At 41.9% G+C, this 20,530-nt stretch overlaps 1 protein-coding gene across 1 annotated transcript in view; it reads right to left on the bottom strand.

Annotated features, from left to right (window-relative positions):
- The window catches only part of LOC124645864 (nephrin), a 207,641-nt gene that overhangs the window by 40,697 nt on the left and 146,414 nt on the right, over window positions 1-20,530 (bottom strand). The window lies entirely within an intron of this gene.

Genomic DNA, 20,530 nt, shown 5'->3' with positions numbered 1-20,530 from the left:
TAAATTATGAACTATACTAGTATGTCCAATGTTCACACAAAATAACAAATAACAAAATGTATGTACGACGAAATCATAGACTAAATCGTATAAGCGGCGTATCGCGCGGTGCTACTAGTCCGTGGCGGTTTGGCGGCCGGCAGTCCGGCTGAGCGCGCCGGTGACGCGCCGGTGACGCGCCGGGTACGACTCAATGGCCGGATCGCGCCGGGACGCGTCAGCGCGCTGCTAATGTTACTATTGACGCTTCATATCACGCCGTCGACACGGGACGCTGCACTCATTGGGATTATTTGTTTTTGCATGTAGATTGAACATCGACCATTTAAGTTCAAAAGTGCTTAAAATATTTTGCTACATTATATTAGACTAAACATACGCTAATCGGTGTAATGTTACATTAGTAAGTCGCTTACATGTGTTCGCTCGGTGCGTGAATTGATGTCACAAGTCGTGTCATGATTCTAACGTTAACGACAACCAAAACGCTGAATATTTTGCTTCAATTCAAATTCATTTATTCAGTTTAATCTTGTTACGAGCACTTAATGAACGTCATGGTGTTGAATAATTTATATCCTTCCGCCGTTACAACTAACAAAAGATGTCACTAGATTGACATGTGGAAGTGTCGGCAGTTGTCACGGAACCTCTCTAGCAAGTCGGAAGACGGCAGTCGACATCGCGACACTACTTTAAGCCAAAATAGTGTTAAGAGAAGTGTAGTGGTAAGAGAAAGGATCGGTGTTATTCAGCGACGGTGCCGCGGCCGACGGCCGGCCGAAAAGCCAGCGAGTTGGGGAGGGTTGAGAGTTAATGAATAGTGATCAGCTGACACTAAGCCAGGCACTCCGCCTATAACATCACTTTTGCTCGGATCGCTCGGTGTGAACAAAGATGCTAGCTGCAATTGTTTTTCAAGCATTGATATCAGTCGAGTGGCACTCTGATTCATAAGTTCACATATTTCTGTGTGTATGCGTATTAATGCGGCATACGTGTGTGTGGTAGTGTACTGCGAGTAATAATGTAGGATGCTATTTGCAGTTAGTAAGAGGCCTAAATGGAATAGTATATACAAGTTGGGCGCGCTCCAGTTGTCCGCTAACCGCAGCTTAATGAATACGTGCAGGTTGTAACTTCGCTGATAAAGTTTATAAATAATCGTATCATCTAAAATACATTATTTAAATTAAATATATATAAAGCATTATTGAAATAACAGGGTTTATTCTTATATTTCTTTTCAAGATGCTATTGTGCCTCGAATAATAGTTTTAACAGTGTGAACTTATTTTCACCCCAGATGAGTAACAAGATATCATGTAAATCTACACAACAATCCCCTCGTGTAATGTTGAATACAATTACGTAGATATAATTTGTGTTTCCAATTTAAATTCGAAAGAAACTTTTTACGCCATTTACTTGAATTTTCCGTCGCTTAATATTTTTCTTAGTGGCTGTACTCACATTTTATTTTAAGCCTCTTTAAAGCAGTGACATGGGATTACACGAAGACCTCCCGCAGTCGTAGCTTTGTGGGTGAAACCGCACCAGAATGGCTCTCAATGACATTGTAACGGTGGTTATCAATACCGAAGCGATTATCTCTCGGCTCATCCTAATAACAAAATGATGGTGTAGAGAAATCGATGATCCATGATGATTGGAGATCTTACTGTAACTGATCGATTACTGAGTACCGTTCCGCTTCGAGCGCGATGTAGCGTAATAGTACGTAGTCGCTACGCTGCTACGCCGCTGCGGTGTTACGGTGCTACGGTGCTACGGCGCTACGCTTGCGTAAGCATTCCGTAGGCAGCGTCAGCGTGCAGTGAGTAGCGAGTGAGCATGTTGACAACGCGCGCGACGCTCACGTGCGCGCGATAGCTCGCGGTGCTCGCGGTGCGGCGCGCGTGACGCTCCGGATGTTATAATGCCACAAATTATTCCTTTTCCCCGCTTTTATGAGACACTCTTTTGTTTATTGTCATTCACTAGGATAGCTATTCTGATGAAAGCTCCGGCCAAAGCTCACATGTTTGGTGGTTTCGTTATTTTCCTTTTGGAAATGTTTTAACATTATTAGATTTTCTCTGAGTGGTATACCGCAAGCGAATATACGAATTACTGACGGATAGGTCATTGTAAACTACTACCGAGATGTTTGGCACTTGTTGTTCTCTATTTTAAAAATAAGTTTAAAAGTAGTATGTGAGATACGAGAAGGAATGTGGAGTGTGAAGTTAAAAGCGCTCGTGTAAGTGGTCTGCGGTGTCGTGTGAGGGACTATCGCCATCTGCGGAGATAAGCTCGCTAAGGAGCTGGGAACTAATTTCCTGCAGGTAATACTCATAAGAAATCAGTTGGGAGCGGGTCATTCGTTGTGCAGGTGAACACACAGCAAAAATCCTAATCTCAGCTGAGTCGCGGCGGCTGGCGCGCGGCCAGGCGCTGCTTACTAAGCGACGCGAGGCGAGGCGATGCGAGGCGATGCGATGGCGCATATTTACTCGCGACACACGCGCCGCTGATTCACGCGCTGCACTCTGCACTGGCCGCGAGTTATGACGCTTTGTGCCGCGCCGCTGAATATACACGTACCGAAATAAAACTTAAGTTATGATAAAACCTTGCATGTGCTATTCCAGAACAAGAAAATATACCTATGTACAGATTTATTTGTTTCACTGAAAGTGTGTGAGGAATGTGCCTTCTTTGCGTGGTACTATGCCGGTGGTGTGGGCGCGTGTGTGCGGCCCGGGGGCCCGGGGCCCCGCTCCACATAACTCCACATTTTATGACGGGTGCAACGTTGTTGCTTAAAATGAGCGCCGTCTACTGTATTATGGCGAATTTTACTACTGCTACTTTTAAGTCTCGCTGCATTATTTTATCACGCGAGTTGCACACGCAGCACTATACTTTCATACTCCTACTTGAGGTGTTATTATATCCTGAACGAATTTTTTGTTATTTTGAAACACATTTTTTCTATAGCAGTTTATCGGTGTCGGTTTATGGTAGTCGGTGCTTGTGGTAACTTCAATTAGCTACAAGAATGCTGAATTTTAATCTGCACCTTTCTCGGGACAGAACGACAACTTCATTGTTACATACTAACACTACAACACAACTTACATACTACACTACAACTTCATCGTGACGCGACTAATAAAACTGAACACTCTTCTATACTCTACCTATACGCACCTTTTCTCTGGTCTAATTAAAACACGATTTGGGAAAAGTTTTCAATTAGATGCTAATTGTAGTATGTATTTGTTTGTTTTCTTAGCTGTTCACATGATTATACAATGCGTGATGACGTTATAATACCAATAATTAGAGTGCGGTGCTCAATTTGTATTTGAGTTCGGATAACATGTTTGCATAGACTGTTGACATAGCAAGCCTCTTACAGTTTGATTAGTAGTATCCGCCATTACACATACTCGCCACAGTTTACTGCGTCTAAACATTACTTGTGAAGTTTGAATATTGTAATCCTCTTTCATTAACATTATTTTGCCTCATTATTGTAGCAGTGTTTCATATAATGAAGAGTATAATGGACACGACTTCCAATTGAATTAGTTTGCAGGAACGAGGGTGAATCCTGATCAAATTGTAAAAAATCCTGCCCCAGATGAATGTTGCACACACGCGTCCACCGCGCGACGAGGAGCGGCTCACGCCTCGCCCTAATAGAAACTCATCAATTTCACGTAACTGAATCCAATAAGAGATCCCGTTCCTGCTTCAACAAAAAAGGCTGCGGAGGTAATGTCATTACAAATTGAAGCCAAGTCCGCCTGGGGTCAGCGGGCCCCGGGCCGCCGGGGCGCGGGGAGGGGCCCGCTCAGTAGAAGTGCGGAGGCCATTAACGAATATCTCCGTTTAATTAGCGACATTTCCGGACGGTAATTGCATTTTAAATTGTCCGGAGTGTTTGTTATGTCGGCGTGGACTGATAACGCGCGGCCATTTATCAATCACGACGTGCTCATCAATCTGCGACCGGTGCGGGTCGCGCGACAGATGCGACCTTTTTACTTACACGTCTTACTCTTACGTACCGCCACTAGTTATAACATCGTCACGTGTCTAGTCACCTCGCGGTCAGCCTGAACACATTGAGCTGAAATCAAATGAACGCACAACGGAGGTATGCTTGAATGTTAACAGCACGCAGTATTCGTGAAAAAATCTCAGGAAATGTTGTGATGTATGCGTAAGGTTTTAAGTATTGTTTAAACAATATGGCGTAATTTGATGTTCACTGTATGGTGCCGTATGGGTCGACCCTATGGTCGGTTGCGCGAGGTCGGGCGGCGAGTGCGCATCGGCTGTCGACTATAATGCGGTGTATGCGAGCAGTCCGAGTGTCGCGCTGTTTGCACACACTCTGATATACTCCGATAGCACTTACATGTAGTCCCGCTACTCGTATATCGTAATTGAGCGTCGCTCGAGGGTTTGCTAAACACAAAGCTATCATAACGCTGTCGGCTAAGTGCGAGCCGTGTTTGCGTGCGATATCGGGCGATGCGCCGCGATCACAAGCTACATTGTGCACGCACACATTGCGATACCGACTCGCCTACCAACATTATGTCATGACCATGTAAACAGCTGATCAGCACGGAAATGCTGTAACATCGCAAGGATTTAGTATGAGACGAACCAGCGATTTGTGAGTAACAGCGGTTCACACTTTTAGTTATTAACAGAATGTAGATATTGTTTGGTCATATCTCTATTCTGCTGTTAACTAACTAAACTATTATAGTGAAATCCGAAATGCTCTTGTGTCAATGTGCTATGTTTGACATGCAAACATCTGCGACCTGTAGCCACTATACCCATATCGATGATGACTTGATTACTTTCTACAAGTCAAACAAGTGTACACAAGGTATTCAATCTGTAGGCTCGTGGCGAGTGACTAAACACCTGTGTTTGTGTGTGTGACCAAACACCTGTGTTTGTGTGTGTGTGCGCGCAAACATCGCGTAATTAGCGGCCACACCTGGCGGCGCGACTAGCCACCGCGACCGTGCGCCACATAACATTGGTAACGAACAAACATTATAACCCATTTTTTATATAGGAATAAGTAGAAACTTTATGCAAAGACTCATAGTTAAAGTACGTAGTATCCAAGTACCAATCTGAGGTCTCACAAAGAATTAGAAACCAACCCACATAATGTAGGTTCGGAAAGCTTGAAATTAATGAAATAAGTAACATTGAGAGCGGGTGCGAGAGTGCATAACACGATAAGTTTAGGCTAATCTCATACACTTGCGCAGATAATCGAGTTGTGTGGGTCGCGGCGACTTGTCCGCAATCAGCCCTCATTGAGCGGCCGCCGTAGCCTCGCCACACCACATCGCACCGCGCCGCACCGCGCCGTGCCGCGCCGTGCCGCGCCGTGCCGCGCCGTGCCGCGCCGTGCCGCGCACAGACACAGTTACTTCGAAATCCAATCAGCAAGGAAGTAGTTTAAAAAGAACTTGCAATCCGCACGCCATTGCGAGCTAAAGAAAATGTAGCAAATAGTTTAAAAATTGTATGTTGCTATTTTGGCAGTCATGCTTACTCTAGGATGTCAGATTGATTGTACATACAAAGAGATTTGCATATGTACGTACAATTGCTATCATTTGAACTAATTAGTATTGTTTATGTAGCGAAACATTCAAAACACTGCTACAGAAAACTGTATTATTACAAGTAACACAATGCTAATGTTATTTTGAGTTAAAGTATTTCAGACATTGCAAATAATTCAGTGTTAGAGGAATAAAATGCTTGTGAAACAAACATTGTATCAGAGGGTGATTTAAATTAGCATACATTATGTGGAACATAGGTTCAATACGGCGATAACTAAGCAATAAGCTACCACAACTAAATCTGCAATCAAGCTTCAAGCATCACTCGTGTGCATAATTAAACTCGCAGTGAGGTCGCGGCGCGGCGCGGTGCGGCGCGGTGCGGCGGAGTGTTGACGGCTAAGTCACGGCGAAGGCGACTGCTCTCAGTTCTATTGTCTAATTAGTTGTTTTTCATTGCGATTTATTACGTTTTAAATTATGTACGAAGGTGCTTCATTTTATCTGGCCGCTCCAAATTGCGGTCGTTTTCATTAAGAGCCAGTGCTCGCAAATAAATATAATTTAATTAGGGCGCGTCGGGCCGCGCGCCGCCGCTAGTGGGGCGCAAACCGCACTTATTGTTCGTTTTGGTTAGGCTTTTCATTAGTTCCATTTTGTTTCGTTAGTTACTTCATCACTGACCGCGAACAGGGACATCACGGTCTATACATGAAATTACTCAAATAATACTCAGTTGCAGAATAAATGAGACATTGCATTGTTGCAGTCAGTCCACCAGCTCCTGCTAACAAGAAACAGACCTGCGACAGGTATGATGTATGATTATGAGCGGAGCAACATGTCCGGTGGGTCGGGGGTGGTGGGGAGCTACCAGGAAATCATAAGTCCTGGGAACAGCATGTACTGTGTGTCAGTTGATTAGGCGGACATTAGTTAAATATTCGCCATGAGTAGGCTCGGCTGGCGCGCTGCCAGCCGGGTGCCCGCGTGCCGTTAACTGTTACCAAGTAAAGCAGTTTACTTAAGTGCCATATAATTTACAAGTACCTACATCAGGATAAACTTAAAAAATAAGCGCTTTCAACTTTTACTAATACTGGCGTCTTTTACAGACTTGATGCTTATTGTACCGCACGCTTGCTCTCATTGCTCACCGCGAGGTTTAAGGTACAACATTATAAAAGTGGAAAATCTTATCTTATTGTGATTTGATGTCACCGAAGCCAATGAGCACTTGATTATTATAGTTTTATGTAACCTGTATTTCTGCAAAATGTATGTACATAATAAATAATGCTAATACATAGGTATCAACTACGATACTCAATATCATAGTTACAACTCGAAAAGCGAAGCGGATGCGACTGAGGTGTATGCTAAGTTAAGTAGCCCAAAACCCCCATAGACTCAAATTGTTAAAGAAAAAAATAAGGCATTTAGCTGTGAGTAGCATCACTGCATATCGGTGCAGTGGTATCGTGGCCTGGCTCGTTAGAGACGAGTGCAGCGTGAGTGTCCTCCGACACTCCGGCGGCTGTATCAGCGACACTCCCTCCGCGCGGGGAGTAAGCAAATCCGTCGAGTGCTCACTTTGCTCACTATACGTGACTCAACCAGTTTGTCTTACAGAGGGCTTTGAACCAATAAACTATGAACACGCTTTAAAAAAATGTAATCTATAGAGAAAAGAGCGATGTAAAAGATTCGTTACTACAAACAAATTGTTTCAAAACCGCTCTTCTCTCATAAAAGCTAATACAAAGAGACAGCGGCGGAAACGCGAACAAATAACAAAACAGTTGCAATTAAGTGCTGGAACTGCAGCGCTTACGAGCTCGCCGGCGTGGACCCATCAAACAAATGAAGAAATCCTGGTGTTCTACAAATGTAAATAGGCCTTTTGTTCGATCCTAATTAAACAATATAAGAGAGAAGTGGAAAGTGTACAAATAGTGGCGCCTGGAGCCGCGGCGCTGGAGGGTTTTAATTTGCGCGGAGAGCCCCCGTGCTCCGCAGTCAGGGCTGCCTCGCCGGTACCAGTAGGTAACAGTTTTAATCATTTGAAGATCTTTGACAGTCGTTATGGGTAGTAAGCCAGATAGTCTTACCAAAGTATGTTCGGGTTACGCAGATAACTGGGTTGTGGAGGTCAGATAGGCAGTCGCTCTATGTAAAACACTGTTACTCAGCTGCCGGTTAGACTGGAAGCCTGCCTCAAGGTAGTTGGGAAAAGGCTTGGCAGATGAAATGAATTAGCTAAGACAAGGATACTCCTAAATATAGTTAACCATCCGAATCCGCTGTGGGCAAAGCTAATTCCTTTGGTAACCTGAGGAGCTAATAAAGGTAGCTCTCGAGTGCAGCAGCGGCAGCCTTCGAGTGGCACGGAGTTGCGTCCGAGTGGCGCATACTAGCACTATTGTGATACTAACTGTGTATTAGTACGCTCACACCGCTCAGTGCGCTCTCATCGCTTCGAGCCAATTTAGTGATGGACGCAAACAGGGAGTTTCGTTCAACGCGGGCTTATATTAAAAAGTGTATTGAATAAGTGCGAGCGCGCGTGCTGATTGCTTATTGAGTCGATAAGCGGCGGTTAGCGAGACGATTGTACCGCTCTGTGCATTGTGTCACACGACGGAATCAATTGCTGGTCATTCCAAGTGTTATGAGTGTTACATGGACAGGCATTTTGTATTACAGTTTACAGTTATTCAGAGCAGTTTCAAATATCCAATGTCCAAAGTGTAATGGTGATTTCCACTCAATTTAATTAGTTTACACTCAAAACTCATTTTTGATATAACTAAAACAAAACGTGGATTCGATATACGTAAACGGAAATCTATTTCATATCTAAAGTATTTAGATTTCAATTAAGTTTTCCTTTCTCGATATAACAAGAGTGAGTGAGGTGTGGCCGGGGTCACCATGTTGGGAACAAGTCGAGTGTTTGTGCTGGAGCTCGTGTAGCCCAGGAGATTAACTTTATTGTTCGCCTTAGATTGCTCGCTCGCCACCACGACTCAGCTTCAATTGCTCTTCAAGCACATCTTTGTAAAGCGATTTAGGAGAAAGCGTAGGTATAGTTACGCATCTAGTATACTCGAGAAAACCTGATTCGTGCTCAGTTAAATATGTAATACGTTTTACCCAGATGAACTTGCGTTTCATAGTCATAAATTCAACAGCAACCAGTTATGTCTCTCCAAGAGGAATCGGATTGCCCAGATAACTGCGTTGAGCAGGTTAGATAGACAGTCGTTCCATGTAAAACACTGGTACTCAGTTGTATCCATTTATACTGGAAGCCGACCCCAATAGAAATGGGAAAACGCTACGGATATAATAAGTAGGTAACCAATTCAACTAAATAACGCAAATTCTAATTTACTTCACTTTTACAATGATAATATTTATTTTGTTTGGTTTTTAAAAGGCGACGATCACTACCAAAACATCACAACAATTTGTGAAACTGTGTAAAATGAAAAAATACGTGTGGCACTCGGGGACTGCCGCGGTAAAGCTATTGCATAGCATTCTGTTTCAACTTATGCAATTATAATTATTTATTTTTTATTTTAATTTACTGTTGTAGATAAATACTTATACATCTATATACTTTCTCACAAACAGCTGATTATGTATTCGTCCGATTTCGGAGCAGCTCGTCTCGATTCGGACGAGTTCCGTAAAGTCGTACAATACGTCTAATCGCACGACACACAGCGCCGTGTCGAAGACTGCCGAACTGACACGACGTTAGACGATGCACGGCCTTCAAGCCACACCTCCGAGCCCGTCGGAGTGGGGAGCGTGAGGTTTTTTCGTTACGGAATTTCTGGATTTGGTCCCCGCGCTCAAGGCCTGCGATAGAAGCTATGCAATAGCTTAACAATCTTTGAAAAAAAAAACACTTTTATATTTTTGTTTACTCTTCTTTGTCGTAATTATTTATCATCATTTTGTATCTACAATAAAAATTCTATCTATAACAATTCAATTGTGTATTTAGTGCCGTGAATTGGGCTGATTCTATGGACGAAACCGATTCCAGCCTGTATGGCATAGCTGTGCAAAAGTATGGTTCAGTCCGGTGTATTAATTGTTACCTGCATCAAATTAGTAGCACAGACTTTACTCAAATTATTGAGTAAAATTATGAATGAAAATTTACAAATGAATAGTAAAATTATACTATTCATTTTGGAGTTAAAACTTTAAAGAAAAGTAGCGATTAAAAGTAGTTGTCTAATGAAGAGACGTTATAAAGCCGGTGCAGTGCGTGGGCGTCGCTAATGAGCCAGTTCCGCTGTCATTGTGTGCGCCGCACGTCACGCCGCCCACTGCTGCTTAATAAGGTCAGCTTAGCTTACACTGAATAATTGCACTATTCAAAACACTAAGAACTCTTAAACCTGATTCATTTACTTTACGACGTTCTAAGTGGAAAATTTGGAGCTGTATTTACACTGTCAAATTAAAACGGAAATAAAAGTAAAGCAACGGACGTGAGGTCCACACTTTCGGGATCGCTATGCACCGCATTGGACCGTATCGGACACATAAAGCTCGGTCCGGGAACTTACGAGTGGCGACGAAGATGCCGCTCCCTGCACTCTGTATATATTATTAACAGAGCAACATGTGAGATTTACTGCGTTCCTAAGAGAAGTTTTAAACGCTTTATCTCACAGAGGATCCCCTTTAAAGCACTAATTCGGAGATACGAATGCACAGAGAATGGAATACGGGAAAACCACTTTATTTTAAGCGCTAGAAAAGTAAGATTTACACTTTTTCTGCTACAGTCTACAGCGAAATTACATTACTTAATATCGGCCGAAACGAGGAAACTGTGATGGGACTCACTTAGAAGTTTTAGTTTCATTTGAATAATAATCGTTTCTACTTACAAGTAGCACTAAGCCGGGCTAATAACAATATCCGGGAATGAGGTTATGTAGCAAAAAGAACTGCGAATTGGTATTATCTCGGCGGGTTAGGGCTGCGGGCGAGGTGCGCTGTCTAATGCACTCGGACGCAGCTGGCCGCGTGCCAGCGACGTGCGACGTCGCGCGCCGCGCCGGGATGCGGTGCGGCGCGGCGCGGTGCTGTGGAATGTCCAAATTGCACGGCGACACTCGGCGTAATCAACTCGGTTGGTTTAAGCGCGATTTGAATTTTGTAATTAGAACTATATGGAGTCCAGCCGGTCGGCACAACTTCCTCGTCTGTCTGCGATAGATTTTACGACGTTTTCAATTAAAACTGGGGACAGGGAAGTTCCGCCGACTCGGTTTAATGGAACCCCGTCGTCTCAAAACAATCGACACTTGGTTAAAGTTCGTTATGGGTTATGTTTTATTTCTGCGACGAGATAGTTCCGGGAGTCCCGAGCTTGCCTGCCACGACGAGTACGTAGCTCATAACTTCAACAATACAATCTTTCGTATATTTATATGTCGTGTTAAATCGTGTCTCGTAACTAACAATGTCTAAATACCGGCACTCAGAAAACAATCCGGCTCAGTTTCCCAACTAGCCGGGTATGCTAAATACTCCCGTATGTATGAGTACGCCGGGAAATCGTATTTAGCTGCTTAATGAAACCGCATACCAAATTGCAAACCTTTGAAATCCTGTTAACAACTTCAGCAGTTTAGCAGAGGCACTTATCCTTGTATACCGGTCTAATATAGCTCGAACTAGTAAATTTCCTAAAGCCAAGCGAGTCCCGGCTTAAAAGCGGCCAAGTTTGAAGCGAACTAAACTAGCAATAGAATAGCGACGACGACAGTGTGCGGGACGCGGGGCGAGGTGGGGCGGGGTGGGGGGCGGCATCGGGAGGATTCAGCGCGGATATTTCAAATCTGTCGAGCGTTTAGCGAATGCATTAACTCGTCGGCACAGAGCTAATTAACCGTCACCGCGGCCCGCCGGCACAGGCACGGCACAGACACGGCACAGGCACGGCGCAGGCACGACACAGACACGGCACAGGCACGGCACGGCGGCAGGTCATCGCCGAATACTCCGGATGCTCTCTTTGTAGGCTCGAGCGTGCACTTCGGGCGTGTTCATGAATTTTTGATCTACGTTATTCCGATCCGTTGCACTATTATTTTATGATCGGGATAGTACAGTCAAATGAGTTTCAAATGTTTTTTTTAAACCGACTTTTTATGATTTGAATGCCAAGCAAATGTATAATTATCACTTCTCTTAATAATATATGTTTCTGTGGAAAAAACTAAGTTTCAGTAAGTACTTATTTAGTTACTCTACTTGCGGTGGCTGTATGACGCTAACTCTGTCGGCCCGATTGCTCACTGGTGAAGTATTTTTAAGGCAAGTGCACAAGATTAAGTTCACAAAACCTAATAACAAAGGGTTCGTTGTTTGTGTTGAGTGTTGTGTCGCACTCTCGGGAACACCCGCGCTCCTGCATCACACGCCGACAACACTTACAAGCGGGTTTTTGTACAACAGATAAATTCCCCACTAGAATGTGAAATATGTCGGATTTTAGGGTACCTGGTTAATTCCTGTATTTATGTAGGTATATAGCTCTTAGATAAAAAAGAAGATTCAGCCAATATTTAGATACGTAGCTATTCGATCCATTTTAAAAGTAATTGAGTAAAAGTGAAGTACACAAAATACGTTAAGTATAGAAATGAGAATGTTAGTAGTACGGGAGTTGTAACATTTCCACTGTCGTGATTTTAATCCCACAGCTTTAATATTCTCTTTGACTTCCACTCGTGTTACAGACAAAAAAAGACTGAATGGGACTCGAAAATCATATCCTTTGAGCTGAGCTTATATCCTAGCAAATGTAAAATATTATAAACTTTACAAATAGACTAGGTTATAGAGACAATAAAAAAAAAAAAACGACAGACAGTGAGGTTGCATGTCGGCCACAGGAGAAGTTACAGCGATTCTTGTTTATTTCATTTCTTATGCACTCTATGACGCATCGATGGATTCACTAGATAATAGAAGGAGTAGAAGTCAAGTCTATCAACTGCGACTGTTACTCATGACGTCATAACTCACAAGATCATGACGTCACTCTCAAGGTGTACCGAACAGGACATTCGGGTGGGGCCATAAAACGCGCGGCAAGCAGGCGGGGCGCGCCAATTTATCGCTACATCGGGCCCTTGCACGTCCCAGCGGTACGATTCGGCCTGTTTTAATTTTCCCCGGATTTCCCCTTGAATACAAAACCACTGTTATAATGTTTTCTTTTGTGTTGCGATACACTGGGAGGAATCAATTGTTACCGTGTAGGAGGACTGTCGCTTGACCTATTGTTGTGGGCGTGAGGTTATTCTCTGAGGGGTAGGAAAGCGATTCATTTGCCTTAATTTATGATGCTCTGAGTAGCTAATGAGGATTTTCGCAGTATTACTGAGGTGGCTCGTAATGTTCATTAGTTAAAAGTACAGTATAATTTTATTTGCAAAACTGTAAGACGCTCAGGTGAAATGTTCTGCTTTAGATGATTGAACTCCCTCGTTGAATTCTTTCTACCCTTAGCACGTGCAGTACGTTTAACGTAAGCCATAGTTGTAGTAAGGGACGGCGCGCTGGCGGAGAGCGCTCACCTGTAGTTATCGCGCAGCATCAATAGTTACACATCATTAAGTTAGGCAGGCCGTGTTGCACGAGCCCATTAATTACCCACACATGTCCACATTGTGTGCCAATTCAATTTGGAATGTGTAAATATAGACACGATTATGTACGCATAAGTACATGCCTTTAAAAGTAAATGTTAGAAAAATAACTACTTTTACTTTTACATTTTCAGTTTAAACCAAACAACGCGGCAACGTTAAGTTATTGTTAGAAAAAGTATGTTACATCCAGAGATTTCTTTTCCCAAAGTTTGAGCGTGAGAGCAGGATGCGTGTTGACGTTCTTTTGTGTCCTTCTTAATGCACAGCAAACAAGATAAAGCTACGTCACATAATCCACGTGCCTGTTGTTAGCGATTCAGAAATAGTTACTCGTATTATAAAATTAAGTAAACTAGAAAGCCGGCCTGCAGACGGACAGGAAGTTGCTCCACGAGAGCTAAAAATAAACCCTCGTGGACTGAAACTGAACTTCGAAGCTAGTTATTTGTGCTTCGAAGCTAGTTATTTGTGCTTCGAAGCTAGTTATTTGTGCTTCGAAGCTAGTTATTTGTGCTTCGAAGCTAGTTATTTGTGCTTCGAAGCTAGTTATTTGTGCTTCGAAGCTAGTGCAGTCAGCGCCTACTGATGCAATTATGTGTAAGTACTTAGTGCACGTAATGTTTTTTGATTGATAGAAGAAAGGAAATTCAGAAGAGGATACCTGAGGAGGTGGAAATCGGAATAACTAATATACTCAGCATTTTGCTTAAATGTTGAACACATGAAAACAACATAGCTAGCTGAATCCGTCTGTGTCCAAACAAAGTTATTATTGTAGTGTCAGAGACTCGTCTAAATATCACTAGGTTTATTATAACAAAGTTAAACACAGTGAAACGAGAACACCATTTATAACATCAGTATGTTTCTGTGACTAAAAACTTTTAATAGGTTTCCTCTTTGAGCCGGCTAGTTTGCACTTAGAACTAACACACCGACTTATTCCACAGGTACATTCGGAAATGAAACTACAACCAGATACATTAGTTTAGATAACTACGTTGGAACTGAATCTACACTGTTTTATAGAAATTCTAAAGTTTAGCGAAACGTTGAATTGAATAGATTTGTTTAGTGGTTTGCTTTGAAAGGAGTTGGCGAAATGTAATCTATAGCTCGGTGAGTGAGTCTATAAACACAGTTCAACTAATACTTGAATTAGTTGATTCAGTTAAAGCTGTAGATATAGATAATTGTTGATGAAATGCATCTGCAATGGGGTCCATTTCACCGTGCGATACAAGTGAGACTTAAGGCGGCACAAGACGTGCGCCGTGTCGCTCGCACTGGCGCATGCCGTCGTAGCGACACGGGACTGCACTATGCAAATGCTCCGCTCTCGGCGGCACTCGTGTACTGTGAACACTATCTGCCGTACTCTAGAAGATTTGTCCTGATCGTCCTTCGTCATGACACGTGTAACCCCAATTGTACAAATTCTTGTAGTTGCGCGTCTGAGAGGTCTGTCGATCATTCCTATGTTTAAATAGATGGCAGTACGCGGTGTTTTTAGAACCGAAGGTACGATCGGAATGTCCTTCGCGACGACACGTGTATGGATTAACACTCTGCCGGCTGATATTTATAAAATATATAAATAAATCCTAAGCCTCAATACCTAAAATGTTAACGATATTGGTTGCACCTCCCATCTGAGCGTATCGTACAATTTTCCGATACACGGTGAGTGTGCGCTGCAACACGTTGTTAGCTCCTTTATCGTTGTCCAGCGCCGGCTAATTGTGTAATGAGCACCGTCCGCTACCGTCTGCCACCGTCCGCTACCGTCCAGTTGTGCCGGTGATTTATTGACGTATTAATAACCGATCGAAGCTACATCTTAATGGAAACAATACAGAAAATAAAAGCCTTGCTTCATTGCTGTTAGTTAATAAAAGTCAGCGAGGGGTACTTTTTAATATGAACAGCACTTAAAAGTTCTGCAAATTACTTATATTTTGTATTTATTTCACGAATATCAATTTTTTTGCAATTGGCTTGGTACTTTCATGCATAATGTATGTCGAGGTATTCATTGTAGCAGTTCAGTTCAGTTTTTAATCTATTTTAGCCGTAAATATCCAAATATACTCAATACATAAATATTTTAACATAATACGATATGCAAACAAAATAAAGGAAGAGAGAGCACTTAAAATAATGATGATATAGGCAGTCGATAGTGAGCCTAGCTGCGGCCGCGCTCATTAAGTGATTAAACACCGGGGTCGGGCCACACAGACTGCGGCGCCACACGCTAATGGATTAGAAAAGGGCCGCGTGTTTCATGGCCACATAAGAACGCCTCAATCTCAAATAGCCTTATCTTGTTTGCAGAGAGCTGTACTAGATAATTTAGGTCTAAGTTTCTTATTTCATCAATGTCTTTGAAGTTGGTTAGTTCTTTTGTGGTACTATCTCACGTTTGTGACATGTTTTTCAGTACTAAGAAACAAGTATCTATTTTTTTTTTTACAAGAACAGAGTTAGTTTAATGTTCTGCACAATATTTACAAAAGTTGAATAAATGATTTCGGGTTCTTATTAATGTATTCCTTCCACAGCCGTTAAACAGGAAGAAACTTCGAGCAGCGCATCTCAAGAGAATATTATCAGCGTCTATTGTTCCAGTTGGTACGCCAAACGGAACAAAAAAATACATTTCTCTCATTTATCTTTCATAGACTTTTAACTGATTTCAAATCCGCTCTCAGTTTTTCAAACGTTTTTCTCGTGTAACAATCCTTTGCCTCTTAAACCAATAATGAATTCAATCATAAGAAAGAAAGGAAGCACCGAGCTTCTCGGCGCGCTGCCGGCGCCGGACGGCCGGCACGGCGACGCTTGTTTCATAGAAATAGACGGCGATTGTTTCACCGAGCCCGGAGCGAGTGATTCCGAGCCGGCTGTCCGGGCGGCGCGATCTAATCCGGGCCTACAATTACGATGCCTGTACAAATAATTAATGACTCTGAGGTTCTTGTGATTGGAAAATAATTGATTTACCGGCTTTTATAACGTCAACTGAATTAGCCTAATGTTAATTATTATGTGCATAGTTTTCAAATACTTCGTTGGTTGTAAAGTTGACTTGGACTCTGTTTAAGTTGAATTTTGTTCTCTTTGTAGATTACGGGTACATCGCTGGGTAACTAACAAACGAAGTAACATTTACATCACAACAAGCTCGAGTATTTACTACAGTGAAGTGAAGGCGTGTCTCACAGTACCTATTACTTTATTACGCATGTCAATAAGACATATTATTCCGCACAAAAAGGCTTCCTGTCTGTTTGAACAGCAACAGACAGTTGACAATATTACGAAATTAATTAAGTCTGAAATGATATCAGATGAACACAATGTTCATTAAATCTTATTTACGTATCGAGTATCAGCTGAAGACAAACAGCGGAGTAAATATGTACACTATGTACAACCGGCACAAAGACTCGCCGACGTCGACACGTGTACCGGTCTCTATCTGCTCTCTGTGAAGGACGAACATATGTACTGGCGATCTATGGGGAAAGAACTATGAATATTATTATATAAGCTGGTCTCACGGTATAATCCGCACTTATAAGTATAATTTTATAAAACTTATGAACAACCATTTCAAACAAGCACCTATGCATTCACTAGCCTTCCAAAATTATGATCGCAAAGTAGCTTAATCGAAATTGGGAAATTGAAAAGCAAACTTCATATGAGCTCACATTCAGGAGTTATTTTTCGCGACAGTGTGGACTGTGAAACTACGCTAGTGTTGTGATGTTTCTTAAACTCCACGAGGAAGTGGATTGTTTTCCACGACCAAAGCGTATATTGTATTAAGTTTTGTTTATATTCGTAGTATTGGTGGCAAACAGAATTCGCCGAGGGAGAACTTGGAACATTCGATTGGAAAATATCAACGATTCGATTGCTTGTTGACTGCAGCGCAGTTTGTTTAATTTTGTTCAGCACAATAAATATGTTGTTCATTTCTTTATTTCGTTTAATTAAATACGTGCTGCGATTTTCGTTGACAGTAAACCTATTAATAAATAGCTTGTATTTTACACATCATTTTCCATGACGTGTTTCTGAATGTTTGTTCTGGAATGCCTACTGGGTAGCTGTATGAACCTATAGCATCGATATGTTAACGATCATTTATTCATAAATAGGCTATAATTGTTTAATTCGCACAATAGGTGTACAGTTCTCATACTAAATTAATTCAAGCCGTTTCCCTTCTAATCGTAGATTCTGTAAGGCACCAGCAGCGGGAACACCTGGTGACCTGGTACTTTATACAGAGCACGCTAGGCTTGGTGCGGTGGGTTGCGCCAATCCCAGTATTCAGCCTGCTTGGTATGCAAGGCCTAATGACAAGCTGCGCGTGACGTCACAGCTCACGTCTCCGCCTCTTCGCCACCACAGATTACCGCGATGTTTATGTTGCTAATTAACACTTTTGGTCGTTTGGTTTCAGTCTTGTTGTAATGCAGATAAGGATCTTGTGAAGTGTATCTTGTACTTGCGTTTTCAAGAGATCACTAACCTAAATCTTGCTACTTTGTAAATAAAATATTTATAAAAATAGAGACATAAAAAGAAAAAAAAAAAACATTTGTAACTTGTTACCCCAGAACAAGGTAGAAGTTAAACCTCAATAAACAAGACACGATAATTCAAAGATTCACATCCGACATGACATAGAGAGCATGTTTATTTGAAATTGCTTCGGGTTTTTTTCGAAAGGCTCAAGACGTATTAGTACACCCACATGCTGTGAGTTGTCGCTGATTAAATTAGTTTTTCCTAGAAGCGCTAATGTCCTGTTACTTACGACTCATAGAGATCGATTCATTTGATATGTGTCAAAATGTATCAAAATGTTTGTATTGTTTAAGCGGGCGATATTCTCCGAAACTATGACAGTCATATGGAATGGCTGGCAAACAATACCCATGTAAGGGTAGTGCTACACAGACGGACGTGTGGTGTTTTTACCCATGGTCCCATGTTACCATCGACACGTCATATGTCTGCGAGACGTTTCCTCTCCCGTTATCGATGGAGTGTCGCGAGATTGATGCGGTCTCCCGACACGCTTCACGACACTCGACGACACTTAGTTGTGACGTCACATCAATAATGTTTTGTCTCGGTGGACGACGAGGGACGGCCGTGTTTACTTGTGTAACTTACCGTAATTATAACTTCTGTAATATGTATCTTAGAAATGTACACAACAATTAGGTAACTGATAATAATTTTGTCAACACAAAGATTGCGATCAATAGGTAAATTAAAAATTGTGTTCTGTTCACAATGCAATCGTTTTCGGTATTTATTTCAGTGAAACAACACAAAGAACAGCCTTGAACAGCAACCATCTATGTATAGTTTAGGTAGATATAATGTTATGTATAAGACACGGGTCCATTATGCGGTAGTGTGTATGTTAATACGTCGGGTCGGCCGGCCCGGGGGAAATCGACAGCTGTCACAAAAGTTGGACACTTGTCGGCGTGGTGTGACTGTGACGCGGCTGTGTCCGCAGCTCCGCACGTCAACACCCATTGTGTAATTGATGCCGATAGCGAAACATGATCATACAAGTACCAACACAACGGAGTTTAGCAACCTGGTAGATATGTGACAGGTATCTTCTTTTACCATGATACCAATATCACGCAAAGGTATCTCTTGTATTTGTCACTTAGATAGGTACAAAATAAAAAGGTTGCATAGTTGTTAGTCGCAGCACTACGGTACCGAAACTTCATTCGGCTCTCAGCCGGTGACGTAACCACATAAACCGACGGTGCATGTCAACAGCGAATTTTTTAGAAGAGAAATAGCTTTCAAATGGAGTGTTTATTGTAAATATCACGTGTTTTTACATAGGAAATCTAAAACAGGTCGCTAGTTCAGTTCCCAGCGTGTCAGCTCCGAGTACTTCGACTTATCGTTTGTTGGGACTGATGTAGCCCTCGACGATGATGAAGAGAAGTCTTGCAAAGTGATGTTCGTTGTATATTTATTAATTTCGTGAATAATTTGTTATTGCTGCTATGGTGTCGTTTTAGATAATTTGAACACAAAGATATTTTTTCCTTGAATTAGATGATTATTCCTATTACATACCTATTTGAAGCCGGTGTCTTGATAGTATAATTAAATTACAACTTAACTTCTGTTACCGGTGACTGGGTAACTTAGGTACATCTTATAATAGGAATTAGAAGACAATATTCAATCTCGTGAGAGTATCAGATTCCCTCAACATGTACCTACTTACATATATACCTACACAGAAGTTTATATGTAGTGAAGAGTATTAATTGAATAACATGAGGGCCGGGCGGACAACTTGCGGAGTTGCTCTCACTACGCGGAATTGAAATGGAATACTTGCCTGTACTTGTACTCGAACATATCAAATATTGTACATAACCAACTATACTGTAATATGACTTAATCGTATCGACAGTTCGTAAAAGTTATGAACATAGCCCATATAATTGATTAAGACACAGGATTGGACATATTAAAAAGATAATTTTATTAAATGATAATTATTAGGAACTTATTAACAAATTATATACTATATTAACCATTCATGCATCTTCTTGGGGACATTCAGTATCTTACAAAGTGTTTTAATTACGTCTTAGTTAAGAGATATTGTTACAAGGCAGTTGGAACTCTAACCTCTAGCCACCGGTAGGCGGTAAGACAGATTAACAGCATTATCTTAACCCAAGTACATACGTCCCTCGCTTCACAATTACCCTGTGAGTATGTGCAGGTGATGGTGATGTGAGCAGTAGACGCAGCCGGCAGGCGGCGCCGCGCGGCGAGCGAGTCTGGCGCGCCGCCAGCCTGCTGCCGATATAATCGATAGCCACACGTGACTCGCATGCCATCCTAATGGGAAGTCTTGAGGAGATTACTCCAGAAAGTCTTCCTTTAATTATTGAGAGATTTAATGGTCACTTAAGTTGCTTGTCAGTAAATAAGGCATTGGTTCATATTTGTTTACTTTTGTGGACACACAAACTAAAGCCCATCCTCAAAATATCTGAACATATATACTTGTAACAGTATGCGTATCTTCATTGTTACAATCGTTACAGAAATACGTAGGCAAAAAAAATATCTCGTTGAATCATTTATTTTTATATCAGAGAATTTAAAGCTATGTTTGTA

The sequence above is a fragment of the Helicoverpa zea genome, chromosome 3, assembly GCF_022581195.2.
Source record: "Helicoverpa zea isolate HzStark_Cry1AcR chromosome 3, ilHelZeax1.1, whole genome shotgun sequence".
Lineage (NCBI taxonomy): Eukaryota > Metazoa > Arthropoda > Insecta > Lepidoptera > Noctuidae > Helicoverpa > Helicoverpa zea.
The sequence above is the reverse complement of the archived record's forward strand: the minus strand, read 5'-3'. Positions and strand labels throughout refer to the sequence as shown.